The following is a 20,659-nucleotide window of genomic DNA, read 5'->3' on the forward strand; positions in this document are numbered from 1 at the left end:
ACAGCCCTCCTTCCCTACTCTTCTCTGTCTATAGCTGGGTCTTTACCTGAAGGATGCAGCTACATAATGCAAGTACTGAAACAAGTTAATCAGTACATGGTTTTAATTACGGCAAATTAGTTCTAGAGAAACTCACCCACAAGAGAACGAGTAGGACCTACAATATTAGATGAGCATGACTATGGGAGAATAGCAGAGTGGTCTGAATGGACCAAGGCACGTTACACTGCCTTGTAGCTGAAGTTTCCAGAATGTCACCCAATTACAGCAATTGGTATTCAGGCAGCCCCCTGGAAGCAGAGTGTTTCAGGAATATTGCACTTCTTGAAGGAGGTGGAGTCATACAGATTCCCCGGCTGGTTAATTTAACACTGCCATATCGTAGATACTCAGTCAACAAGCCTTTCTAACCACTGGATTTCAAAATGTGGAAGCAAAGGCCGCTAACAAAGTCCATGCTATCACTGAGGCCAAGAGCTCGGTCCTACCAGAAGATCAGCACGGCTAACAGGAACCTCCAGAGATATGGTAGCAAGGATTAAAGCCACAGTTTAAAAACAAGAGTTTCACAACAGATATAAACTCTCATGCTTTAGGATTCAAACCAATCTCTAATGGAGTTCAGGGCAGGTTATTTCCTAACCTGGGTTTCATGCACCTTTGTTTGGAGCATTGGGTACTGGGCGCTATCAGAGACAGGATAGCTAACTGGAGCCTTGGGCTGATCCAGCATGGAAATCCCTATGTATTTTCCCCCGGAAGTGAACATCTGCTTAACATTTTCAGACTGGTAGTGCAGTGACATTCAAACACAGAGCAGGTTATTTAACCAGAGAAGGGAAAAAACCCCTTACATCCTAGAATAGCTTTATTCTAGCTATATGTATCCCCCCCCCACCTCCCATCAGATGTAGGGATAGATCACTTTAGGAATAAATGTACAGCAGGAATCCGAATCTCTCCCCAACTGGGTTCTCCTTGGTGACATCTTTAAAAAAAAAGAAACCATCCCGTGAGGCTGGCCTGCTTGGTGATGAGTCAGTGCTCAGATACTACAGTAAAAGGGCCTACTGAAAAAGACAGACAATTTCCTTTCATCACTAGGAAACGCTCCTCTAAGTGTGGTTACAGTATGAATAAATTAGCAGGAAATACAGTATCACTCCGTGCTCCTGAAGAAGAATCGATGCTTTGAAGGTTAACATTTGAAGACACTGAATTGGGGGGACAGAGGAGTGTAAAAGTTTTACCATCCTGTCTCAACAGGGACGGAGATTAGGCTGGGGACAGTACTGTGAGCTTTTTCTTTTTTTAAATTACCAGCTATATTTACATTATTGTCATGAGACTGATTTAAAGGGACAAAAAACATCAAGGCAACTCCAAGTGTCCCTAATGCACCCCGAGCCTCAGGGCAGGCATAAGTCACCTACACCTCCTGGAAGCATGGATTTCTTGCCATGGCGAAGTGTGCTGAGGCCAAAGCAGTAGTATGATCTCCGCACTTCCTGGCTTTTGGCCAAGTTACACCTTTTCTATCGTTAACAACGGGGCCAAGACCTCCACTCTGCAAAGTGGCTGGCTCTGAGTTTTGGCAATGGGATACAGAGTCTCTTGCCTCTGGGTCACTGGTTTAAACCAGTAGCAGCCAAAACCTGCTGCTAGCCGGTAGCTATTTGGTGTCATGAATTGGTGGCCTCAGCTGCTTCCAGAACACAAGCATCCACTCCACCAGCAAAGAGACACTCTAGTTACTGGCTGAGGCAGCAACCTCATTGGAAGCGTCAGCGACAAGGCCAGGGCCTGGGAAAGCAGCTCCCCTCTACTCCTAGAGGTATAGTGCCTCCAGGTCAAGTTTAACGCACAATGTTGGCAGGAGTGAAAGTCACTCTGCTCCTTCTGAGGAGGGACCCAGGACATCAGCCTCCCGGGCTACAGTCTTTCACCAGCACTGCATTCAGCTATTTCCAGAGCGCATTGTTTAGATGTTGTACACACACACCCCAGGGCTGGAATCCAGGACATGGAAACATTTTCTGCTGAGCTAGATACAGCATCAGTTAATTGCAAGGGGGGGTTTATTATCAAAGAGTTACTTTTGAGAGTAGGAGCAGCTTAGGCGTGCGCTTTCACGTCTATAAAGAGAAACCAGTAAGCAAGAAGGCACGTGGAGGGTTGCCTCCTATTCCCTGCATCAGAACGCTACTTGGAGAAAGGCAGGCTCCGCTCTGGATTCATTTCAGCACATTAACAAATTTCAAGGTCATGTGAGCTGCTAATCCACTCTGCTGCATTCACAGCATGGCATTCCCCCCCCACACACACACACACTCCACCCGCTGCTAAGGCAGACAGGCTGCTGAGCTGGGATCACAACATGGGTATCTAGGGAGACAATGAACGGCCCTTTCAGCTAGTCAGTCCCTCAGCTGCGGTGCTGCATAGCCCCTTCGGAAATCCTCACTAAAGAAGTTCCCTTCCTTGCTAGTTCTAGACTCCCTCCAGCACCATTATTTACCTTAAATCAGTGCAGCAAATTTAAGTTTACACAAGCAGCTTTGACATTCCAAGTGACTCACTGCATTTGGCCTGCAAAAAACAAAACAAAACACAACCAACCCTCCACAAGCAATGTATATGCCCTGCCCTCTCCCACAAGCAACGTATATGCCTGGTTGTTCAGTTATAAGAGACTGTACAGAACAGGGCAATTCTTCCTGGCCCGAGCAAAGTGCAGTTTGTTTGTTTTTGTTTGTTTGTTGTATTTTTTTTTTTTTACCATCCCTTCTCTCTTCAATTTCTGTAGCAGCTTGGACAGGGAGACAGTTTCCTCCCACTGTAATACTGCTGGGTAGCCTGCCACCCGGGAAAAGACGGTTACTCACCTTTGTAACTGTTGTTCTTCGAGATGTGTTGCTCACATCCATTCCAGTTAGGTGTGCGCGCCGCGCGTGCACGTTCGTCGGAAACTTTTTACCCTAGCAACTCCAGTGGGCCGGCAGGTCGCCCCCTGGAGTGGCGCCGCCATGGCGCCCAATATATATCCCTGCCGGCCCGCCCGCTCCTCAGTTCCTTCTTGCCGGCGACTCCGACAGTGGGGAAGGAGGGCGGGTGTGGAATGGATGTGAGCAACACATCTCGAAGAACAACAGTTACAAAGGTGAGTAACCGTCTTTTCTTCTTCGAGTGATTGCTCACATCCATTCCAGTTAGGTGACTCCCAAGCCATACCTAGGCGGTGGGGTCGGAGTGAGAAGTCGCGGCATGGAGCACTGCAGTTCCGAAGGCCGCATCCTCTCTCGACTGCTGGACCAGGGCATAGTGGGAAGCAAAGGTGTGGACCGATGACCAGGTCGCTGCCCGACAGATTTCCTGGATGGGCACACGGGCCAGGAAAGCCAGCGACGACGCCTGCGCCCTGGTAGAATGCGCAGTCACACGGCCCGTAGGGACATGGGCCAAGTCATAACAGGTCCTGATACAGGACGTAACCCACGAGGATAACCTCTGGGAGGAGATAGGAAGCCCTTTCATACGGTCCGCTACCGCCACGAAAAGCTGGGGGGATTTGCGGAAGGGTTTGGTCCTCTCTATGTAGAACGCGAGAGCTCTACGGACATCCAGCGAGTGGAGCTGCTGCTCCTGCCTGAGGAGTGAGGTTTTGGGAAAAAAACCGGGAGGAAAATCTCTTGGTTGACGTGGAAGGCTGAGACCAACCTTGGGTAGAAAGGCAGGGTGTGGTCTAAGCTGCACCTTGTCTTTGTGGAAGACCGTGTATGGGGGGTCCACCACAAGGGCTCGGAGTTCCGACACCCGTCTAGCTGAGGTGATAGCTACTAGAAAGGCAGCCTTCCAAGAGAGGTAAAGCAGGGAGCAAGTAGCTAACGGCTCAAAGGGGGGCCCCATGAGCCGGGACAACACCAGGTTAAGATCCCAGGTTGGAGCAGGGGGACGGACGTTAGGGAATAACCGTTCCAGCCCCTTAAGGAATCTCGACACCGTCGGGTGAGAAAAAACGGAGCGACCGTCCGCACCCGGGTGAAAGGTGGAGATAGCTGCCAGATGGACTCGCAACGACGATAAGGCCAGACCATGTTCTTTGAGGGACCAAACATAATCTAAGATTTCGGATACCGAAACTTCCATAGGGCGGAGATTTCTCTCTACGCACCAACAGGAGAAGCGTTTCCATTTTGCCGAATATGTGGCTCTTGTGGATGGTTTCCTGCTGCTCAAGAGCACCTCTCTCACAGGCGTGGAGCAGCGCAGCTCGGAACCAGTTAGCCACGCAGGAGCCACGCCGCTAGGTGCAGCGACTGCAGGTCTGGGTGACAGAGGGACCCGTGGTCCTGGGTAATCAGGTCCGGATGAAGGGGCAGGGGAACTGGGTCGGCTACGGCCAAGTCTAGCAGCATGGTGTACCAGTGCTGTCTGGGCCATGCCGGGGCCACCATGATAACACGAGCCCTGTCTCTGCGCACCTTCAGGAGGACCTTGTGAACCAGAGGGAACGGAGGAAACGCATAGTACAGGTGGGTCGACCACTGGATGAGGAAGGCATCCGCTATCGACCCCGGCTCCCTGCCCTGAAAGGAGCAGAACGCTTGGCACTTCCTGTTCCCCTTGGACGCAAAGAGGTCCACCCGGGGATAACCCCACCTCCGGAAAATGGAGAGAGCGACGTCCGGTCGAAGGGACCACTCGTGTGACAGGAAGGATCTGCTCAATCGATCCGCCAGCGTGTTCCGTACTCCGGGAAGGAAGGAAGCCTTGAGGTGAATGGAGTGGGCTACGCAAAAGTCCCAGAGTCGTATCGCCTCGAGGCACAGGGAGGAGGACCTGGTGCCGCCCTGCTTGTTGATATAATACATGGTCGTCGTGTTGTCCGTGAACACGGCTACACAACGACCCTGAAGCTGATGACAAAACGTTTGGCAAGCAAGGCGGACCGCTCTCAACTCCCTCATGTTGATATGTAGCCCCACCTCCTCCTGGGACCATAGGCCCTGCGTCCGCAGGGTCCCTAGGTGGGCCCCCCAGCCTAGATCTGAGGCATCCGTTGTCAGGGATACCGAGGGCTGAGACGGGTGAAAGGGAAGACCCGCACACAATACGGACTGGTCCCCCCACCAGCCGAGGGAATCTAAGACCTTCTGGGGGACTGTGATTAACATGTCTAGCGGTTGCCTTGGTCTGTAATGACTGATAAGCCACAGCTGGAGAGGCCTCATGCGGAGCCGAGCGTAGTCGGTCACAAAGGTGCACGCCGCCATGTGGCCTAACAGGGTTAGACATGTCCTCACTGACGTCAACGGGGCTGACCGCAAGCGTTGAACGATCGCCGCCATGGTCTGGAACCGCTGCCGAGGCAGCGAGGCCCTGCCCACAGTGGCGTCCAGGACGGCCCCGATAAATTCCACCTTCTGAGTGGACCTCAGGGTGGACTTGTCTGTGTTTATCAAGATGCCCAGACTCGCAAACATGCCGGTGATCACGCGGACATGGCTGTACACCTGCTGTTCCGACGTGCCCCGAATCAACCAGTCGTCCAGATAAGGGAACACGTGGACACGGTTGCGCCGAAGATGCGCCACGACAACTGCCATGCATTTTGTAAACACCCTCGGGGCCGTGGACAGGCCAAACGGGAGGACCGCAAATTGATAATGACGAGCCCCCACAACGAAGCGGAGGAAGCGTCTGTGGCGTGGCCAAATGGCAACATGGAAATACGCGTCCTGCATGTCGAGGGCGGCGTACCAGTCTCCCGGATCCAGGGATGGAATAATGGTCCCCAGGGATACCATGCGGAACTTCAACTTCACGAGGTATTTGTTGAGTTCTCGCAGGTCGAGGATAGGCCTGAGGCCCCCCTTGGCCTTGGGGATCAGAAAATAGCGGGAATAAAACCCCTTGCCTTTCTCGTTTTCGGGAACCGCCTCTATAGCTCCTTTGCTGAGGAGCGTCTGCACCTCCTGCCGAAGGAATTGCTCGTGAGAGGGGTCCCTGAAGAGGGACGAGGAAGGAGGGCGGGAAGGAGGGAACGAAACAAACTGCAGGCGGTACCCCGTCTGCACCACGCTCAAGACCCAGCGGTCCGATGTTATTTGGGACCACGCCGGGAGGAAAAACGAAAGGCGGTTGGAAAACGGAGGGGAAGGATCCGTAGGGGAAACTGTTACTGCGCCCTCGAGCGCACCTTCAAAATGAAGGCTTAGGACCAGGCGGGGGTTTTGAGGAGCCTTGGTTCTGCCCCCCTTGGTTCCCCGACTGCCTGCGCCTCCCGTTCCTGCCGCGGCGCCTGTAAGGGTCCTGCCGCTGGCGGAACTGGGAAAACGGCCGACGGTGCTGCTGTTGTTGCGGCCTAAAGGGTCTACGCTGTGTCACGGGGGTGTGCATCCCGAGGGACCGCGCAATGACCCGGTTGTCCTTTAAACTCTTAAGTCTGGGGTCTGTCTTATCGGAAAACAGGCCCTGGCCTTCGAAAGGAAGGTCCTGTATCGTGTGCTGGAGCTCTGGCGGAAGGCCGGAAACCTGCAGCCAGGAGATGCGACGCATCGTAACTCCTGACGCGAGGGTACGGGCAGCCGAGTCCGCAGCGTCCAAGGAGGCTTGCAAGGCCGTGCGCGCGACCTTCTTGCCTTCGTCCAAGATGGCCGTGAACTCTTGGCGAGCATCCTGTGGCAGCAGCTCCTTAAATTTGTCCACTGCCACCCAGGAGTTAAAGGCGTATCTGCTCAGCAGGGCCTGTTGGTTAGAGACCCTGAGCTGCAGCGCCCCAGCCGAATACACCTTACGGCCAAGGAGGTCCATCCGCCTGGCTTCTCTGGATTTGGGGGCCGGAGCCTCCTGGCCGTGACGCTCCCTATCGTTCACCGATTGCACTACCAGTGAACCGGGAGTCGGGTGAACATGTAAATATTCGTACCCCTTAGAAGGGGCCATGTACTTCCTCTCGACTCCTTTCGCTGTCGGAGGGATGGAGGCCGGGGACTGCCAGATAGTATTGGCATTGGCCTGAATGGTCCGTATAAACGGCAGGGCGACCCTGGTGGGAGCATCGGAAGAGAGGATGGTGACAATTGGGTCCTCTATCTCCGAGACCTCCTCTGCCTGCAGACTCAGGTTTTGAGCCAATCGCCTGAGGAGGTCCTGGTGCGCCCTGAGATCCAGCGGGGGGGGACTGTTGGAGGAGGTACCCGCCACCGCCTCATCCGGGGAGGAGGATGATGAGACCCCAGGCACAATAGTGTCCAACTGAGGGTCTTCCTCAGCCCTCGCCTCTGTCTCCGGAGCCGCAGCGGAGTCCTGCTGTTTGGACCCTTCGTCCCCTTCCGGGGAGGGAGGGGGGCGAGACAAAGAGGCTTCAGGGGCCCTACGCTCCGCAGTCGCCGGCCTAGCAGGGAGCTGCTGGGGGCCCTGGGCCTGATGGTACGCCCAGGGTGTCCAGAATCCCCACTGTGGGGGGCCTTGGTCCTGCAGCGGCGGATCAGCAAACAGCGCCGCCTGCCGGTCGGTGCCCAGCGCATAGCCGCTGTCCGTCTGGGAGGACACGGACGGCTGCCTGGAGGGCCACGGCGGGGCCGACCCTGGATGGTACGGGTCTGCGCGGGCCGGCACGGAGGATCGTCTCGGTGCCGGGGACCGGTGCCGGGAGTCATAACGGTGCCGGGATCGGGACCGGGATCTGTCACGGTGCCGGGCGCTGCTTCGGGACCGGGATCTGTCACGGTGCCGGGCGCTGCTTCGGGACCGGGATCTGTCACGGTGCCGGGCGCCGCTTTGGTGCCGGGACCTACTACCAGCTCGGTGCCGGGAGATCGACCGGGACCGGGACCTGCCACCAGCTCGGTGCCGGGAGGTCGAGCGAGATCGGGACCTGCCACCAGCTCGGTGCCGGGAGGTCGACCGGTGCGGCGAGTAGCGTCGGGACCTGCTCCTGGAGTCGCGGTGCCGGTGTCGAGTGGAGCCTGACCGCGACCGTCTCGATGCCGACCGGTGCCGCGAGTGCGACCGGTACCGCTGAGGGGAGCAGTGCCGGGACTGCGAGCGGCGTCGGGATCTGGAGCGCCCAAGACGTCGGGGCCTGGATGGCGAACGACTGTCCGTGGGCGGTGCCGACATCATGGGCTTGCCTCTGGACGTGACCCGCACCGGAGGAACCGGGGGTGGCAGCCGAGTAGGCTCCGTCAGGGCAATAAGGTCCCGAGCCGAGGCGAAGGTCTCCGGTGTGGATGGGACCATTATCTCAACCCCAGATCTCATGGGGGAGCTCGGCGGCACCGGACTCAACAGACCCGCCGGGCCCGGAGTCAACGGTGCTGACGGTGCCGGCGGCGCCGCGGCCGATGTCGAGGCCGGGCGTTCAAGCCGGGTCTGCCTGGCCGGAGTATTAGACTTCGACGGCCTAGGCTCTGATTCCGGTGCCGGAGAAGGTCGGTGCCGAGGAGTCTTCTCGGTGCCGGAGCGATCCGGTGCCGGTGCCGAAACCACGGTCTGCGAAGTCGACGGGTCAAGTGCCGCCTCCATTAGGAGAGTTCGGAGCCTCTGATCCCTCTCCTTTTTTGTCCTCGGCTTAAAAGCCTTACAGATGCGGCACTTGTCAGATCTGTGCGATTCCCCGAGGCACTTCAGGCACGCTTCGTGGGGATCGCTGGTAGGCATGGGCTTCTTGCAGGCCGCACACTGCTTGAAGCCTGGCGAAACAGGCATGAGCCTGGCGCCCGGTGCCGGGAAGGGCTAAGCCCCCGGCAAGAAACTACTTAACAGCTATTTACTAAACTATCTACTTAACAATACTAATTAACAACTATCTATAGAACTAGAGATAAGCGATAAACAAGCGATAGAAACTAGGAGAGCTAGGGACGTGGAGGACAGCTATGCCGCGCTCCACAGTTCCAACGACCGACACGGCGGTAAGAAGGAACTGAGGAGCGGGCGGGCCGGCAGGGATATATATTGGGCGCCATGGCGGCGCCACTCCAGGGGGCGACCTGCCGGCCCACTGGAGTTGCTAGGGTAAAAAGTTTCCGACGAACGTGCACGCGCGGCGCGCACACCTAACTGGAATGGATGTGAGCAATCACTCGAAGAAGAACACTGGATTACGATTCAGACAGACAATCTGCTCCCTTTCTAGCTACTTTACCCTGCCAGCGTCTGGCAAGCCAGACCTGGACTTGAACGTAAGTCCCCGGGGGAAGCCCATGATGCTTCCTAACCCTTCCTTCCAAATATCCCTCTGTAATGCAGCAATATTACTGGAGGTGCGCGTTTAACTCAGGTAAAAGACAAGGCAGCTTGTAGTTTTCACACAAGTTAGCAAGTCAAGTTAAAGACCACAGGGGAGCCAAGTGTTTGCTAATCATTTGAAAGTTACCAACTGCCTTTACTTAGCAAACAGGATAAAACTCTAGCCAACCCCTTTTCCTCATTCCCAGTGAAGACAAGGCTTTAGTGTTTCAAACTTAAGACTACATGATAACGGAAGTCTTGCACTGTCCCTATAAAACCTTAGGGTAAAATGATCTTAATATTCCCTAAGAAGATCTCTTTAAAAAGCTTTCAGCTTGGCTGTTTCGGGCACAGTTTGCTGGAAATGCTGCCTCTTATTCCTCTGACTTTTTGGAAAGCTGAGCCTCCACTTTCCGATTCGAGGCCTCGTGACTTCATGCCAGACACTTACAATCCAAAAGAGAGACTCATGCTACATGCTTTGACTGTCATGCTGTTCCTTTGCCAACGTTGTTTGAGTTATAAAAAGGCAGGGCGGACATGCCTTTCCTAAACAGACAAAAATCTACACAGCTGGAAGGTGGGGTTGGCTAAACCATTGTCCATTATAACAATACTGCCTAGCTAAAGCCCATTCTCACACTTTACCTTTGCACTGAGCAGGATTTAAAGCAGGACAGGGTGTCTTTGGCTACATTAAGAACTTCTGTCTAGACAGACCCCAGAAGTCTCTGCCAATGAGTGACAGAAGTAAACACTATTTTTATGGGGACTGTACATTTCACTGCAGAGGGAATGGCTCACTGGAGAAGGGTTTGGTGTTGGCTTGTGTTATACCTCCTTTTTAGAAGCACATATTTTCTTGAACTAGAGAAGAAGAAAACACCATGGCAGTCTCTACCAGCCATGTTCATTCTCACTCTGAACTGGAAAAGAGTTGCGTGTTAATGTAAACACAAGGAACAGATATGTCAAAAGTGACTAGTGATTTAAAGGGGCCCGATTTTTAAAAAACACAGAACGCCTCACAGGGGGACTAAGAAAGTAAATACATTAACGTTGAGGTCCTCAGATACTCTGATCATCAGGCCGTTTTGAAGTGGCAAGTCAGGCAAAAATCACCAGTCACGTAAAAAAATCCAATCCAGGATTTCCAAAACACTTTCCATCCCCTGTACTTATACTGAGAACTTCTTTATCCAGACTCACAACTGGAGACTGGTTAGGATTTCACTTGGATTTTCCTACTGTACAATCCCTGCCTTTGCCTCCACAGTTAGGACACTATAATCAGCACTAAGTGACACTCGGGACACAGGGACAATGAAGTCTACAATGCCTTTTTTTTATTCCAAACCACTGAAGCACAAGTGACCAGAGCCATCAATTAAGCAGCACAGTAACATCTCCACTCTATCAAGCCACTGTGGTAAGTGCTTCCTTCAATTACATAAGGGATTCTTTTGTAGAACTAGCTGCACGCACTGTACCTGCCTGATTTAAGCTACAAACCTCATGGGGGGGTCAAGTGGGAGAAACCACAGTGGCCTCCCGGTTGCCCAGCACAGCTTGATCAGCAGGACTTACTCTGCTGAAGATAAAATGTTCCAACTAACCAACATTACATCTTTTCAAGCTGTAGATTCACGTTCTGCAGGCTCATATAACCTCAACTCACTAAAAAATAAGTTAAGGCTTTTAGTTTTTCCATGCACTTTTAAAGTGGAAAGGATAAAGCCTCCATACTCCTAAGAAAAGTTCAAGCCTCCACTGTACAGCACAATAGTGCATTGTAATCAGTCCCTGACGTTCATTTGCTGTATGCTTAAGTTATGAATTATAATTAATGCAGAACCACCACACAAGCTGCCTCCTGGGTATACCACAGGCCTAAATTAAAGCACTGTTACATATGCTTGCATAAGTACATCCCCAGTAAGCCTTCCTGATTAAACAGACTGCCCTATTAGTCCATTCCCTATGAAGTGGCACCAACTGCACAAGCACAGAACAGTGCCCTGCAATTCTGCACTGCTTTGTGACAGCAGCAACAGCTGCAGGGAAAACATCCTGAGCCCACGGCTTGGTAAATAAGACCCCTAAAAATATAAGTGTTGTGGTATAGAACATTGATACTTCCATCATTTCAGTGACTTGGGAACTTAACTCATCAGTGATTTTTCATTCACAGTGGGACTACTGCTTCAGCACACGCACATGCATCTGAGGAAGTGGGTATTCACCCACGAAAGCTCATGCTCCAAAACGTCTGTTAGTCTATAAGGTGCCACAGGATTCTTTGCTGCTTTTACAGATCCAGACTAACATGGCTACCCTCTGATGCTTCAGCAAGTGTTCCCTGTGAAGATGTACGGTTTCATTGTTATGCCTTTAGTTTCAGTGAGAGCCGTCGGCTGGCACTAGGGTTAAACCAGAGTAACGAGGGACCCCAGTTTTCCTAGTCTAGAGAATTTTACAAAAGCCACTGGCTCGATACAAAATAGAAACAGGCATTTAAATACCGAGTTGGCCAGGTGACAGTATAACACCAACAGATGTCACCTTAAATAGACAGTGAAGGAAGAATTTGGCGCCCTGAGTTTTGTATGCCAGCTGTGATGCACAAGCAATCCACTTTTAACCGCTCAGCAGAAGGGTTTGCTAGACCATGGGGGCTGGGCATGGCATTTGTAAACAAACATTGTCCTATCTTAAAGAACAAGCAGAGGACCACAGACTCAGCCCACTTGCTTATGTCAGGGTCTCAGACATGACTGATGTTTTAAGTTGCACTGCTCCCTAGCCAGAACAAACAATCCTTTATATACAAATCCTTATATGGCTTGAAATGTTAACAGTACGAGGTTTACAGGCAGGCCAGAGAAATCAGTCTTAAGGTTTGACAAGGAGAAACACAGCAAAAGTTTACTCCAGCTGATTTTCAAAGCTCCCCTTAACCAGCCTCCTTCAACTTTACAAATCACAGTTTGTTTTTAAACGTGTCACTCAAGAGAGTCAATAGCTGCAGACATCGGAATATTGTTTCTGGAGAACTGTAACTGTGTTCATTCTCTGCCTCGCAATATTTTGTACTCAGAGCTCTTTCCATCACAGCATTTTATGGACATTAATATTCCATAATGCGGGGGGCAAGGAAACTGAGGCACAGACTGATTACAAAACTGGCCTAGGTCACAACGCAAGCCAGCCACAGGGCTGGAAACAGAACCCAGATCTCCCGACTGAGTCACATGCTTCATCGGCAAGGTGACACTCCTCCCTATAAAATGCACAATTGTATTATGGCCTAGTACTGCACCACTGAGGATCTGGAATACAGCACTGAAGAAATAGTGCCCGGGTGAAGGAGTGCTGGACAGGACTGGTACAGTTACACTAAACTGGCTCACATGGGCTCTTGAAATTTTCCACACTAAAAATAGCCAATAGCACATGCTCTGCCTTATAAGCCACACAGGAACAGCAGATGACAAAATCTGATGGAGGGGCCTTCAGTCCTCACAGTTGCTAAGAGTAAATTAAGACAGCAAGATTGACTAGCACAAAGTAGCAGCCATCAGAAAAACTTCAGCCCTGCCCCACTTCAGTGTCAGCCAGTCACAGTTCGCCTGGCAGATCAAAGCATGAGATGGAGCTAGGCATCTGTACCAACCCTTTCGCTGGGTACCAAGGACAGACGTATGACTTACAGCAGGGATAATCAATAGGCGGATCACACGCCAAATCTGGACCTCCAGATGCTTTTCAATGGACCATGAGGTCTTCTTATTTAATTATCATTATTGTTATTTTTGTATTATTTCTCTGGAGTCTGGACCTTGACCAAAAATAATTGATTACCCCTGGCTTACAGGGACCATCTGTATATTCAAACTCTCACTGGAAGTACTGCCTAACTTCTGCTTTCAGAGGCACATCACCACAGCACTGCTAAAGCAGGCTAAATGCTGAGGGACAAGCAGTCCCACAAAGGCAGGCAGCACAAGAAACTGGCCAGAGGACAACCAAGGGAAGGATGAGGTGCTAACACAGGGATCTGTAGCATCCTTGGATTCAGGTTGCAGCAGCACCTTGAATTAAGTCTTCTCTCTGAACCCAAACTACAGAATCAGTTGCAGAATGCCCACCCCAGTCAGGACTCCTCTCCCCATCCTGCCTGCCCCCGTTGTTCTAGTACATCCTCCTGTGTGCACTTAAAGTGAAAAGACACTCACAGTTGTGAGTTTATAACATACAAGTTGACTATCAAGTTATCAAAATTCAGGGGAGGAAAGGTCTGGTCAGACAAGACCTCAGACTGGGGCATTTAAAAAAAGAAATTAAATTGCAATCAGATAAACCTCTCAATTACCTAAGTATAAAAGAGTTAGAATCAGAATTCAAATCGCTATAAAGCACCAAAGATTCCTGCTTCATAGACACTTTAATCCCCAAATCTAAGTACCAGCAGAAGAGGGCTGCAAGAGACAGTCCCTCACCATTCCTTTGCCAAAACCTTGTTAACATGAAGGGCGTGGCTTGCTATAGCAAAGCCAACAAGAGCGTTCAGCACGTGAAGAATAATTAACACGTTACAGCACCTTTTATCCAACAATCAGCATGCTCTGCGAAGAAGAAACCCCCAAACCCCTGAAGTCAGTAAGAACGATCAGACCTATTTTTCAGAGGAAGAAACTGAGGCACAGAGAAGTGAAGGTCTAGTGTAAGGTCTAGGGGCTGATCATACTACACCCCACTCCCTTCATCTGCATTTAAATCTGCTACACTGGTATATCTGGCTGTATTAACATTTAATTTCACAGCCTTTATCAGGTAAACAGTCTCTATGCTACAGCAGCATAGCTACAAGGCAGTAGCAGTGCTGTTGTAGCACCCATAGTGTAGAGATGGCCCCAGGTATCAGGGCAGCAGCACTTCTGAATTAGGACTTTCAGGCCAGAGCAGATGAGCTCAGAGCAGTTTCTTTATAGACATCTGAAAAAAAGTGATGATTTAAAGTGAAGTATCAGAATAGACCAACTGCAGCTTTGCTGCAAGTGTCTTTACCAGCCGCAAAGCTTACACACAGACAAAAGGCACCCCATAAACATTAATCCTTTTACCACTTACTTGCTACAGCACGCCCTGCTGGTGTGCGGATGTAACCACATCAATGAGTGGACTCCTCCCACTATGCCATAACTTCATAGTTCACATGCTCGTAACATTAACCCCATCATACTGCCAGGCTCCCTCCTGCTCTACCGATTATATCACCTTCCTATAGCGAGGTCCCTATTTCATCCCTATATTGAGATCCCTATTTCATCTGATCTCAACAGATTGTTTCATTATTTACAACTCCTGCATTCACTCAACTCAGCCAGTGACTCAGAGCCACTCTGGTAGTCATATGAGAGAGCAGTATAGATAATTCTTCAGTGCTTTAACCAGAGCTATTGGGGCAGGTTTTTTTAGGATCATGAGCTCCTTTAACAGAAGTGAATCTGAAAGACACACACCTCTCCACTACTCCCAACATGTGTGGGCATTAATTTGCCAGCTACTTTGTTCAGAAACTATGCAGAGCATACTTAAAACAAAAGCCTTGCAGTGGGTTAGCCAGAACTTTCTCCACTGTTTCCAATTGGTGAAGACCAGCTCTACACTGGGCACTTACTTTAATATAACTACGTAGCTCACGGATGTGAAAAATCCACTCCCCTAAGCGAGTGTTATACTGATCTTAAACCCCGTGTAGACAGTGCTATGTCTGCAGGAGAGCTATACTGACGGGAGAAGCTACCGCCTCTCATGGAATAACTAAGCCAATGAGTCCATCAGCTTAGAGCAGGGGTCGGCAACCTTTCAGAAGTGGTGTGCCGAGTCTTCATTTAGTCACTCTAATTTAAGGTTTCAGGTGCCAGTAATAAATGTTAACGTTTTTAGAAGGTCTCTTTCTATAAGTCTATAATATATAACTAAACTATTGTATGTAAAGTAAATAAGGCTTTTTAAAATGTTTAAGACGCTTCATTTAAAATTCAGTTAAAATGCAGAGCCCCCCGGACAGTGGCCAGGATCCGGGCAGTGAGAGTGCCACTGAAAAAAATCAGCTCGTGTGCTGCCTTTGGCACGCGTGCCGTAGGTTGCTTACCCCGGCTTAGAACGTCTTCAAAGCTCTACAGCAATGCAGATGCTGCATTTGCAGGGTAGACTTGCCCTAAGAAAGCTCAGCCCAGATAAATGCAAACCATCTTATCTTTGGAGTTATGCATTTCCTGCAACGTCATTAGGGGGAAAACTCGGGGAAACTGCTTGAATCCAGAGTACTCCTGTTTTAGGCAGGTGCCTTGACTGGGGAATGAAAGTCACCCCTAGCCCAGCACCCTCCAACAGCCTTACTCTGCCTGTGAGCTGGTTCCCACCTCTCTGCTCCGATTCCTGACCTCTGGATCCAAGTCAAAAGGGCTCCCTCCCAAGCCACTCTTCTATACCAGCCTAGCTTTGGAATGAAGCCATCGCAGAGGCTCCAGACATGGCCGTTCCACCTGTGTCCCTACACAAGACTGCTGCAGGCCTTCTGCTGCCTGAAAGGCCTCGGGCTTCTTTGCGGAGATGTCACTGCTGTGATGCAGTCTGGTGTTCAGCTAGCTAGTTCGGTAAAAGATCCCTGCTTGGGACTGGATGCCATGACCGCCGCAGTCCAGGACCAACGAAGAGAGATGTTAGACCACATGGATTAGCAAGATGTCCCACATTTGGGGGCACAGACCTAAACTGTTAAGGCCGAGTGGACACTGCAGAGGATTTGCACAAAGCTAGCTCCCGATGCTGGGCTGGTGTGAGGGCAATGGGAAAGACTAAGATTGTCTGAGTGACATTAAATACACATTTCCATACTTCACAAGTTTTTTTAAAAAAAACCAACCAAATCACAGCAAGACAGAATTTCCTGGCTACTCTGTTTTGTAACTGCAGTTCTCTTTTAAGGTCTATCTCCAGCCACTATCAGATAAGGCTGTGATTAGGGGCGTGTCTTCACATACAGTGCTGCAGCTGTGCTACTGTAGCTTCTCCTGTTGGGATAGTTAATCCATCTCCCCGAGAGGCAGTACTTGTGTCCCGTCGACACAGCGCAGTCTACACGGATTTTCCACACCCCGATGGAAGTCTCTAGCATAGACCTGGCCTACATATCACAATTTAACTCCCTGTTGAAGTGCTTTGCAAGAGATTAAGGAGGCAGCATTGTGCTTGGCACCTAGCAGCTTACACGGGTTAAAAATAGTTGCTTTACCAGCATTGCTAACAACTCTAAGACTGAAACTATTTCTAAAACCCACCAGCCACACTGTTTCTTTCTGGCGCTTTCATTCAGCTTGGAGAAGAGGAGTCAGTTTCCAGGATTGAGGCACTTGGCCTGCTCCTTGCCCCTCCTAAGCTCTGCCATTGACCTTGACAGATGCTGGTTCAGGCAGGCACACAAGATGCTACAATGTTTAGTTTACAAACAGGAGAATGGTTTAAACAAATAACTTCTCAAACAGGTGTCAAATGTATCAGTTTCCACAAACAAAATTTGAGTTTGCATGGGTACATACCCACTACACCCAAATTTGGAGACCACTCTGTCTCTGCAGTGCACTTTTCCCCTACTGTGCAAATAAAGCAAAACAGAAAGAGGAAAGCACACAGCACAACATTCAGGGAGCAGAGCACCAGCAGAAGATGTGCCCCCCCCCACGCACTCAAATGTTGTGATCAAGGCCTGCAGCATCCTTTCCCAAGTGGCAACCTTGTCAGGCGAACAGGTATCTGCAAAGAGCAACATCAAGAGCTACTTAGCATACGCACTGCACAGCAACAAGTCCTTGCCAAACAGCTATTTGAAACAAACACTCAACTAAGCCCCTTCAGAAGAGAAAAGATTAAAAGCAGCACTTCGCCCTCTGAAACCGGCACTGCAGGGAAACGTGAAGAGGACATGAACGATGTCAAGTGCTTGTGGAAATGAAAGCATGCTGCATTTGGGCAAGGCCAGGAAGAGGAAGCAAAACATCATAGTATAGAATGAAGAGACTGGACAATGGAGAGGGAACGGGTTCCTTGCAAGAAGTCACATTCCCTGCTTCAGAAATTGAATCAGCAAGGGACAGGCTCTGCCCAGAGGCTGTACAGACACATAGTAAGAAGCTGCCTATTCTGAGAAGCTTGTAATCTACATGGGTAAGATGAAGGCAAGGAGAAAAAGTATCATCAGATCCATTTTACAAACAGGGAAATGGAGGCACGAAGCAATTATGCAATTGCCTATAGTTACACAGGAAGTCTGTGGCAGCGCCAGCTCTCTTGAATCCCAGGCCCATGTGTTAGCCCTAAGGCCATCCTTTCATCCTGCAGAGTGCTGGACACCCTCACCTCCTGTGAAAGATCACTGGTTACATTCCAACAAAAAACTTGCACCGTAGATGCTGTGGAGAGAGTGCTAAGGAGGATTGAAAGCCCCAGTGAACTTCATAGCAGAACTCCCATTTACGCCAATGGGGTCCAGAATTCCAAAGCAAGTATACCACGTTAAAAACGTCATTCCTTTAAGAGAAGGTTTCGCAGACACGGTACTGATGGGAATACGTTTTCAACCAATTTTAAGAGGCTCCAGGGACATGCCAATTGTAAATGCTAATTTACAAACAGCACCTACGGAACGCTAGGGACACGCATAAGCAACCCACATGGAGCACCAGACTACTGCCATTTATACACTGGAAATCACCTATTCAATTCTACTAGACTTTATGTTTCTCAGCCATACAGCCAGGAAGGAATGGTGGTAGCAGTGCTAAAGGTAGTCTCATGTCGCAACTGTTCAGATCCGTTCTTTGAGGAACTGTTTGGATCAGTCACCAAAAGGCAAGTTCTAACCTTGCTAATGGTGATGCATGGCCCCATAAAGGAGTACCCATCTTCTATGCATAGCAGGAAATTTTGCTGTGGCAGTGAAAAATTAAACAGAACCTACATAATGGAACATAAGGCCTAGGGGTTGTTTTTTTTAATTATTGTCAAAAACACATATGAAAAAAGGGTAAGTTTTCAGAAGCAACTAGTGATTTGGGGCTTCTCAATTTCCAGGCTCCCCACATGAAACAAATTAAAAGGGCCTCATTTGTAGTAAGTGCCGAGCACCCACACTGAAAATCCGGATCCTGTTAAGTGTCTCAAGATGGGCATCTAACATCACTAGTCACTTTTGAAACTGTAATTGGCTGTATTACCGAAAAGTGTTACAGAATGCTTACATTTAGACCAGCAGGTATTAATAGCAAGTCTAGAAGGTAGTGCTTCAAGTCTAATTTTTTCATTACTAGTGGAGATTGTTAAGAGTCCTTCAGGGTTCTGTTTATCCAGGAGTTTTAGAGATGTCAAAAATACCTTGATAAGTAAATGGGTCATGCTAGAGAAAAAACACAAGGATGAGAGCTGCAGATAAATTCAGATGCGTTATTTAAAAATATTGTTTTTAAAAACAAAAGTCCATTGAAATCACTTTTCACATGAAAGAAGCACCTTAAGGTAACATTTTCAAAAGTGACAGCCACTTAGGCACTTCTGAAAGTTTTATCCTTCTAAATAAACTGGAGAAATGGTCTGAGGTAAATAGGATGAAATTCAGTAAAGACAAATGCAAAGTACTCCTCTTAGGAAGGACCAATCAGTTGCACACTTACAAAATGGGAAATGACTGCCTAGGAAGGAGCACTGCGGAAAGGGATCTGGGGGTCATAGTGAACCACAAGCTAAATATGAGTCGACAGTGTAACCCTGTTATACATCCATCCATCATTCTGGGATGTATTAGCAGGAGTGTTGTAAGCAAGACACGAGAAGTAATTCTTCTGCTCTATTCCATGCTGATTAGGCCTCAACTGGCGTAATGTGCCCAGTTATGGGCGCCACATTTCAGGAAAGATGTGGACAAATTGGAGAAAGTCCAGAGAGGAGCACCAAAATTATTAAAAGTCTAGAAAACATGACCTATGACAGAAGACTGAAAAAACTGGGTTTTATTTTGGAGAAGTGAAGGCTGAGGGGAGGCATGATAACAGTTTTCAAGTACATAAAAGATTTTTACAAGGAGGAGGGAGAAAAATTGTTCTTAACATCTGAGGATAGGACAAGAAGCAATGGGCTTAAATTGCAGCAAAGGAGGCTTAAGTTGGACATTAGTAGAAACTTCCTAACTGTCAGGGTGGTTAAGCACTGGAATAAATTGCCTAGGCAGGTTGCAGAATCTCCATCATGAGAAATTTTTAAGAACAGGTTAGACAAACACTTGTCAGGCATTGTCTAGATCAGCGGTTCTAAACCTATTTACCATTGTGGGCCTCACTAAACCCTGTGACTAACCCCTACGTCCAGTAACCCCTGCCCAGAGACCCCTTCAGAGAGAAAGGCCAGGAGCAGAGCCCCGGGCACGGCACCCCGTCACATGCAGGGCCAGGCAGCCAGGACCCGGATTTTTTTTTTCTTTTTAAGCACACAGCTGGACCACATCTGTGCACTAATAGGGCCGCACATGGCCCGGAGGTTGAGAAGCACTAGTCTAGATGATACTTAATCTGCCTTGAGTGCAGGAGACTGGACTAGAAGACCTCTCGGGGTCTCTTCCAGTCCTGTGATTCCATAAGAAGAAACCATTACAGAGCTGAAATCTTTGTGATGCACCAAATAACTACAGAATCAAAATGTCAAAGAAGAAAAAAAAAAAAGTGTGTCCAGAAAGGTTTGGGGCTGAAGTCAGAGGGTGGGATATTTCCCAGGGAATGCCTTACTGCTAAATGATGAAGTAGCAGTTGGCTGAGCCCTCAAGGGTTAACACATTGTTGTTAATGTAGCCTCACACTCTACAAGGCAGAATGGTGGGAGGGGAGACAGCACGGCAAACAGACAGAGAGAGACATCCTTTGCGTGAGAGAGAGACGCACACTGCCCCTTTAAGTACACTACCTTTTTAAATAGATCAGCAAGCTGAGAAAGCAGCTGGTTCCAGGAAGCTCCCTCTGTCCTGAGCCCTGTCGTGTGTTCCCCTCCACCATGGAAATGAAGTAAGCAGGGGGGAGGGGGACACCCTGACATAAGCCTCCCTTCCCTCCTACACCACAGCAAGCAGGAGGCTCCCGGGAGCAGCTCCAAGGCAGAGGGCAGGAGCAACACATGGCAGTGGGGGGAGGGACAGCTGAACTGCCCAGTAATTGATAGCCTGCTAGGCAGCTGCCACAGGGAATTTAGGGGAACAGAGAGCTGATGGGGGGCTGCCGGTCCACCCTGATTCCAAGCCCCCACCACGTAGCTTCAACAGGCTGCTCTTCCTGCAAGCAGTCAACAAAGCAGGCGGCTGCCAAACGATGTTATAAAGGGA

At 49.8% G+C, this 20,659-nt stretch overlaps 1 protein-coding gene across 4 annotated transcripts in view; it reads right to left on the reverse strand.

The window, feature by feature from the left end:
- The window catches only part of AKAP1 (A-kinase anchoring protein 1), a 47,631-nt gene that overhangs the window by 21,933 nt on the left and 5,039 nt on the right, over positions 1-20,659 (reverse strand). For 2 of the 4 annotated variants that reach the window (XM_030536423.1, XM_030536422.1), the window contains exon 1: positions 2,519-2,864. The exons of 1 other annotated variant lie outside the window; for it this stretch is intronic. The gene's annotated coding sequence lies outside the window, so the exon portion shown is untranslated. Of the gene's footprint in view, positions 1-2,518; positions 2,865-20,659 lie in introns of those variants that run through there. One more of the 4 variants, XM_030536424.1, reaches the window with a different exon arrangement.

This window comes from Gopherus evgoodei, chromosome 17, assembly GCF_007399415.2.
Source record: "Gopherus evgoodei ecotype Sinaloan lineage chromosome 17, rGopEvg1_v1.p, whole genome shotgun sequence".
Taxonomy (NCBI): domain Eukaryota; kingdom Metazoa; phylum Chordata; order Testudines; family Testudinidae; genus Gopherus; species Gopherus evgoodei.